The sequence below is a fragment of the Chrysochloris asiatica genome, unplaced genomic scaffold (assembly GCF_000296735.1).
Source record: "Chrysochloris asiatica unplaced genomic scaffold, ChrAsi1.0 scaffold00011, whole genome shotgun sequence".
NCBI lineage: Eukaryota > Metazoa > Chordata > Mammalia > Afrosoricida > Chrysochloridae > Chrysochloris > Chrysochloris asiatica.
Genome location: NW_006408529.1, coordinates 33767240 through 33775781, shown reverse-complemented (window position 1 = coordinate 33775781; position 8542 = coordinate 33767240).

Sequence of the window (8542 nt, the reverse complement as noted above, 5' to 3'; positions counted from 1 at the left end):
TTACCAAACATGGTAAAATAGATGGCCAGTGGAAAAGAGCAAGGCCCTCAATGGGATGGACACAGTGACTGCAATAATGGACTCAACCAGAGCACTGATTGTGAGGATGGTATAGGACTAGGCTGTGCTTTCTTCTGTTGGACATGGGCTTACTGAGTCGGAACCAACTTGACAGCACCTAACAACAGCAACAGTGATTACTTTACTTTCAGGTGAGTTATCAGGGAGCAGTGAAAGATTCCAAACATGAAGAGAGATAAGAAGGTGGAGCTTATAAGACAGACTTAGAAAATCTAATGTAATGTAATGATAGCTGCTTTTTTTTTTTTTTTCCTTAGAAAGTACCAGTGTAAACCACTTAATATATATTACCTCATTTATCCTTAAAACTCCCTATGAGGATTAGATTACTAACTCTATATACAAACAATTTTACAGACAAATGGAGCTGAAGGTTAAACAGGTTAACTCACTGAGGAAACAACTAGTAATCCATCCCTGTAAAATGGGAAGTTGTGTGGACAGTTCCACAACTTGTTGCAGCCATACAAACCATGGAGAGAGAAACTGCCCAGGCTGTCTGGAATGACCTGCTTGGATAATGCTGTCTAGTATGAAAGCTCTGTGTGTGGTTTCCCAGTCTCCCCTCTTCTGATCTGCTGACTCTGCTGAGGAGGTTCTTTCTCCATCTAAGTCTTCACTTTGATGCAGGAAGTCCTCATCAGGCCATTGGGAGTTTAGTGTTTTATCTGCTTCTTTGTAAAGGGCATGCTTTTGTGATATTTCACTACTCAATTCAGAAGGAACTAAACAAGCAAAAAGAATTGATCTATTCCTCTTGGGGGAATGTTTACTTCCAGGGCCCAGATTGGAGTTGAGAGAGAAATACAAAATTTAAGATCAATAATACTTTAATGCAATGTTTAAAACAACTTAAACAAGTGCAAAAAAAAAAAAGAAAAAAGAAAAAAAATATATATATATATCCATTTTAAATAAAGACAGGTTCCAAACACACACATGCTCAACTCCACTCACTCCGCTCTCACTGATTAATTCTGGCCCTGTCAGATACTATTTTAAATTTTGCCATTTGTTCATTTCAGATTTTTTCATGCATTAATTGACTTTAAAATATTGCACTACAGTATTATCTTGGTTACTGAATTTTTGGCGCTCCCTTAAATTTTGCATCAAAGTAAAATGTCTCACTTGCAGAACAGAGGTACACTGTATGATTTCAAATCAGGAAAAGTGTGAGACAGGGTTGTATTTTTTCACCATAGTTATTCAATCTATATGCTGAGCAAATAACCTGAGAAGCTGGATTATATGAAGAAAAACATTGCATCAGGATTGGAGGAAGACTCATTAACAACCTGTGATATACAGATGGTACAACATTCCGTGCTGAAAGCAAAGAGGACGTTAAATACTTACTGATGAAGATCAAAGACCACATACTTCAGTATGGGTTGCATCTCAGTGTAAAGAAAACAAAATTCCTCACAACTGGACCAATAAATAACATCATAATAAATGAAGAAAAGATTGAAGTTGTCAAAGACTTCATTTTTCTCAGCTCAACCATCAACACTCACGGAAGCAGCAGTCAAGAAATCAAATGACATATGCATTAAGCAAATTTACTGCACAAGACCTCTTTAAAGTGTTCAAGAGCAAAGATGGTCCATTTGAGGATTAAAGTGTGCTTGACCCAAGCCATGGTATTTTCAATAGTCTCATATGCATAAGAAAGTTGGACAATGAATAAGGACTACCGTAGAAGAACTGATGCATTTGTGCTATGGTGTTGGAGAATATTAAAGGTATCATGGACTGCCAAAACAACATACAAATTTGTGTTGGATGAAGTACAACCAGATGCTCCTTCAAAGTCAAGATTGTCACAGTGAGATAGGCTACTTGCAGAGCCTTTGTAGTATATAGAACCTTAGGTGGAATCCTGAGTCTTGTGCAGAACCTTCAGGACATTCCCTCTTGAAAGGACATATAGACCAACCTGGAATGGCTAGAGAAACAGAAGGTACTTCTTAAAAGAAAGACCAGCAGGAAAAAACAGAAACAGCAGTTTGATTGGCTAATACAAGTAAAAGCAAGCTATTATCCGGGAAGCCATCAAGGCAAGCAACCAAGTTCCTTCAGGACAAATGCCTCTCCAAGATGGAAACTCAAAGGGAACACATGAGCAGGCATGTAGGCTTGCTGGAAACCACATTGGTCTACTAGTGAGTGGAAGATGGGGAAAGGCAGCAATGAAGATATGGGCTGAGTTTGACCACATTTCATAGACTCCCATCGACCTTGAGATGAGAGAGAGAAGAGGAAGGTCTGGTTGGTCCGAAGTGTAATGAGACTTGGGTACTCCTGAGCCCATGGACAAGGTCCTAGCCACAGAAAGTTAGAGCTGAGAGTGAAGCATCCAACTGATATGAAGTGAGGGGAGATGCACAAGATGCCCAAACTTGCAGATAGTACCCATTTGACCTAGCTTCAAGGTCTTGATGATCAGAACTTGACTAGAAGAAGGTAAAAAAATTAAATAAAGGAAGCAAGTGTAAATTGCTGCAATTTAATGAACTTGAACTGTTCTCTATATACACCTTCCCTCCAATAAGAGGCTACCATGGTGCATACAAATTCATACCTGAAGCAGACACTACCCAAGTCTTTCTTCTCCCAGGACATGAGGAAGAAGAAGGAAAGAGAAGTCCTCTCCAAAGTGCACAAATGCTGTGCAAGTGTCTTTCTCTTTGTTGAAGACACTTTTGATACCATTTGTTGACTAATTTGGCACAAAGTAAATGCCTATCTTTGCCACTGTTGAATCAGAGCTGACATCTAATTTCATTTATTGAATTTCTATTGCTGGTTCTCTAACTCAGTGATTCTCAACCAAACAATAAACAAAATCTGTCCATCCAGCCTGTGCCCAAAATTGATTATATCAACGTCTCTCATGTCCATAACTCTTGAAGCTTCTTTGATGATTCTAATGTGCAGCCAAACTTGAGACTAGTTGCTTCAGTGAAGGGCTGATGTGTCCTGTGGTCCTTCCCAGAGGACAATGTCAGTTTGGGCTCATGGGTCAGAGGGATCTGGATTCAATGGCTAGCTTTCCCACTTAGTAGCTTTGTGATCTTGTACAAGAACTTATGTTTTTTTTCAAGTCTGCTGTGGACTTACTTGAATAAATGAAATTAAGGCATGGGATGTACCAGACAAAGTGCCCAGTGTGCATGTCTGTACTCAACACAGTGTCTGGTGTGCATGTGTGTGTATTAGTTATTGTCATTATTCGTTTTAAATACTTTCTTCAAACAATGATGGGAAGCTCAATAAATCAATACATAAAGTTTGAGCTTCTCTTTGGATAAATCCCTGAAAATACTATCCTGAGATATTTTAAATCCTAAACTAAAAAATACCCCCTGCAGTTTTCTGCTGTTGTTAAGTATCAAACAGTAGTTTAGCTTAATTATCAAATAATGTCTACCTTGAGCATTGTCTACCTTGTTCTTTGCTTCTATCAATATGATGGACTAGGCAGACCCTCTACAACAAAGATACAGAAGGCCAAATGAAATAGATATAGATGGTAGTCCTGGAACCCTGAGCTTCAGATGAAAAGATAGAGACGTGGACTGAATGCTTACTGGGAGAAGAAGCTGACGAGACCTTCAAAGAAAGGAGACAGACAGGAGAACTATGTTCACTGGTCAGACATGGCATGGTCATCTTGAATTTTTGTGAGGAGTTTTGGAGGAAGACAGTGGTTTGAAGGTTAATATGCTCACTGGTAACTAGTGATGAGAAAGGTGTGATTCTTTCTTGTTCCCCACACTCACCTGGTGCACCCACAGTGCAGCTCCTACTCTCTGGGAGGTTAGAGCAGCACAGTTGTGAACTGCACAGTTGTGAGACATCATTGTACATTGGGTGCTATATGAACCATCCCAGCACCTGGATTCAGATGAGTCCTGCTCCAGAACTGTGTAATCAGTCCAAGTAAGCCCTAGTCTTAGCCAGCCATCCCTGGCAACACTCGGCATCTGAAAGACCCTGATCCCTGGCAACACTCTGCATCTTTATTTTCTTTTCTCTTTTTGGTTACTGTAATCTTTTTCTTCTTTCTATCTTTATTTTTCTCCTTTACTGTTTTCGTTTTTCTGTTATTTGCTTGTTTGTTTTCTTTTGCTTTTTCTCTTGTGTGTGCATGTTTTCTTCTTGCTCCACTTAGGAAGGAACAGCAACAGTGCTCATGTAACCCAGCTACAACCACACACCTCACTTGAGCTGCACCAACAGCGAACAGAGAACTGTGAACATACTTCAATACTCTGGTCAGAGGCAGTTGATAAGTGCCTAAGAACACACCAACAAACAATCATTAATTAAATACAAATACAATGGCACCACAATGTCTTGGAGAAAACAGACTATTTCAGTTTACATGAAGAAGCAAGACAGAGTGGCTGAAACAAGTAAGCAAGATGCATAATCAGAAAATATTTCTGAGAAATAAATAAAGGGTATGGACACTACAGTGAAAGAATTCAAAAGAATGATATTTAGGTGCATTCAGTGAATTAAGAGAAAGATCAAGAAACTTAAAGAGTAAAATAGGGAGAATACCTAAAATAAGAAAAATTCAGGAAACACTACAAGAACAAATGAACAAAATAAATGAAAAATCAGAAATAATACAAAATCTACAAATAGAAATCCAGAAGATTAATACTAATATTGCAGAAATGGACACTACATTGAAAGGGCAAAGGAGTAGATCTAAATCAATGGAAGCCCAAATTTGTGAGTTTTTTGATAAATCTCTCAATACCGGTATGCTAGAAGAGCAATTAGAAAAAAGAAGGAAAAATACTGAAGAAAGCCTAAGACTTATGTGGAATGCCATGAGGAGGAATAACTTTTGGGTGATCAGGATTCCGGGACAGGAAGACACAAAGAAAAACACGGAAAAAAAAAAAAAAAATAGTCGAACAATTGTTGGAAGAAATCTAACTTAACATCATGAAATATGAGAAAATAAACATTCAAGAAGCTGAATGAACCCCAATAGAAAATCACCAAGATATATTATAATCAAACTCTCCAAAACCAAAGACAAGGAATGAATACAGAGAGCAGCTTGGGAAAAACAAAAAGTTACCTACAAAGGAGAACCAACAAGTTTTCTGAGCAGAAACCATGCAGATAAGAAGGCAATGGGAAGATATATACAAAATTTTGAAAGAAAAAAAATTGCCAATCAAGGATTATATGTCCAGCAAAACTGTCCCTAAATATAACCGTAAAATAAGGACATTTGCAGATAAAGAGAAAGGAATTTGAAATCAGACCAAATTTACAAAAAAATATATTAAAGGGAGTTCTTTGGACTGAGAACCAACAACAGTTGACAACAACCTGACATTAATATACAAAACAACACCACACAGAACTCAATCCAGACATAGAAGAGCACTGGATTGTGAACCAGAAGGTCTGTGGTTCAAGCCCACCAGTCACTCTTCAGGAGAAAGATGAGGCTTTCTGCTCCTGCAAAAGACTTAAAGCCTCAAAAATCCTATATAGGGTCACTATGAGTTGAAAATAACTCTACAGCACTTAAGGATAAAGTAAAACAAAACAAAACAAAAACTTCCAAGACTGATGATAGGGACCAAAGATATCAATTTATGGACCACTTCAAAGCAAAAAGAGAGAATAGTGTATTTACAGAAATTTCAAATGGAGAAGTCAAAGATTTCAAGATAAAACAAACTGTTTTAAACTGGGGAAGAAATTAAAAATTACAAGATAATTTCAAAGAAAATTAATTTATGTTCATTTCAAAACAAGAAAGAGGAAAACTATACAGATTTAGTAAACATTAAAACAACAGCAAAGAAACAAAGTATCACACACACACACACACAAAAAAAAAACCCACAGCAAAATGATAGCAATCAATTCATCCCTAAAGATAATTACACTGAATGTGAATGGATTAAATTCACCAGTCAAGAACAGAGAGCAATAGAATAGATAAGAAAACAGGATTCCTTAATATGTTCTTTAGAAGAGACACACCTTACACATAAAGGCCAAAATAGACTAGAAATCAAAGAATCGAAAAAAATATATCAACCTAGTGACAATCAAAAACAAGCAGGAATAGCAATATTAATTTCTGATATGATAGATTTTAAGACAAAAACCAGCATGAGAGACCAAGAAAAGCATTATATGCTGACCAAAAGTAAATTGAACTCCCAGTGAAAGAGTCTCAAAATACATAAGTTAAATTCTAATAAAATTGAAGAAAGATATAAACCACTCTACAATAATATAGGAGATTTACACCACAGTCAATGAAAGACAGAATAACTAAAAAGAAATTCAACAAGATACAGAAGAACTAAACAACGCAGTTAACCAACTTGACCTTCCTTATAGATATATACAGAGCACTCAATACAACAACAGCAATATATACATTCTTTTCCAGTGCACATGGAGCATTCTCCATAATAAATGATGTGCTAGGTTGCAAAGCAAATCTCAATAACTGTAAAAACATTAAAACGTTACAAAGTATCTTCTCAGATCAAGCACTATAAAATTAGAAATCAACAATAAGATCAAGGAAAGAAAAAATCAAATGCATGAACACTGAACTACATACAACCCGCTTAAAAGTCACCACTCATCTGTCAGTTTGTTGTACTGTAGTAATTTGCATGTTACTTTGATGCTGGAAACTGTGCCACTGGTTTGTTTCTGTTTTATGTTTTTATTGTGAGGTTTACATGGGAGAACATGTTTTACATTTATCCTACAATATTTTGTTTCATTGCAATTATTACAATCCCCTCCATGCATTATCAAATAACCAAAGGGTACACACCACAGGCCTGCCCCTCCCAGCCTTCTTCAGCACACAGTCCCTCTCCCTCCCTGAGTTCAGTGTCCCCAGCCACTCCATCTGTCCACATCATCTTCTCTTGTCTCCATCCCTAGCGTCACTGCCTCTCTGGGTAGGGTCTCACTCTCAGCTCTTCTCACTTGACGGTCCCAGGAACCTCCATTCCTGGGATGCAAAATCAATCAGTCTCCTCCTTTTGTAAAAAACATCTACCTCTGTATTTCCTACCCTCACAGTCAGTCCTGATGGCAATTAGTCACTATTTATTGTACCACAAGAGTCTTATCCCCATTTCCTTTCGACACCCCAGTCCCAAAAGATTGGAAATCATTCAGTGGTGATTCTACCTTTCCGTGCCCCATCTGGAAGCAGGCTCCCTCTTGAAAGTTTGTATGCCAGTCACTTCTTGCCTTTATAGGCCCACCCATTTTGAGTAGCCAATGTCTAAGTTGCCCATCCCTGTCAACCCTGTGTACCGAAGGAGTGGGAGAGATCCTCACTATAAAGATTTGTTCCCTGTTTTGAGCTACTACATCCATAAGTATAGGTAAAGTTTATCAAATTGTAGCAGGTTACACTTTTGCTCCCCACCCCCCTTCTTTCTTCTTCTAGTCGAGTTCTGATCATCCAGCCATTGAAGCCAGGTGAAATGGGTACTATCCACAAGTATGGATGTTCTTGTGCATCTCCCCTCACTTCATTATCAGCTGGACGCTTCACTCTCCATTCTAGTCCTGTGACCATGTCACTGCCTCTGGGCCCAGGAGTTCCCCGGGTCTTGCCGTACTGCTGGCCATCCAGGTCTCCACCCGGGTTCACAGGGGTCTATTGAATATGGTCGGACTTAGCTCGCAACTTCATTGCTGTTTTTTCCCCCTCTTCCCTTTATAGGTGACCAACATGGTCACCAGCCAGATCACCTTCCTGCTCATGTATTCCACTTGACTGTTAGTCTTGGAAGGAAGTTTGCTCTTAGGGGTCCCGACCACGTGCCTTGATGGCTCCCAGGTGAATAGCTTACTTGTTCTTGTAGTAATCAATCAGACTGCCATTATTGTTTCTGATTTTTCATGTTGGTCTTTCTTCTGTTCTTCTAGCCACTCCAGGCTGGTTTACTCATCCTTTCCAGTGGAAATTTCCTACCTCAGATGATTCTGGATGGGGTTCTGGATTCCACCTAAGGTCTTTGCCAGTGAAAGGCTCCACGGGAAACCTCTTTCACTGGGCAACTTCTAGCCCCCATTTAATGTATTCCAATCAGTTGTTGGCTGAAGCCAGACTTACAAGTTTTCTGTAGTGACGTTTCTGACTATTACTTTCTACCCCCCTCTCAAGTGTTTATTTTACAATGATATAGGCAAGGGAAACCAAGATTCAAAAGACAGCCAAGCATTTTAACATTGTTCCCCTCTTTTACTCCTTCAAACCATGCCTCAATCCCTATATCCCTGAGCCCTGTTGTTCCAAGGTTGTACATACATCATCATTTAACTCTGTCCCACTTAGTAAATGTGAACCTGCCCAACTGTTCTCCCATCAACCTTCTTCTATCATTCCCCTACCCCTTCTTATGTATTGTTTCCCACCCCACCC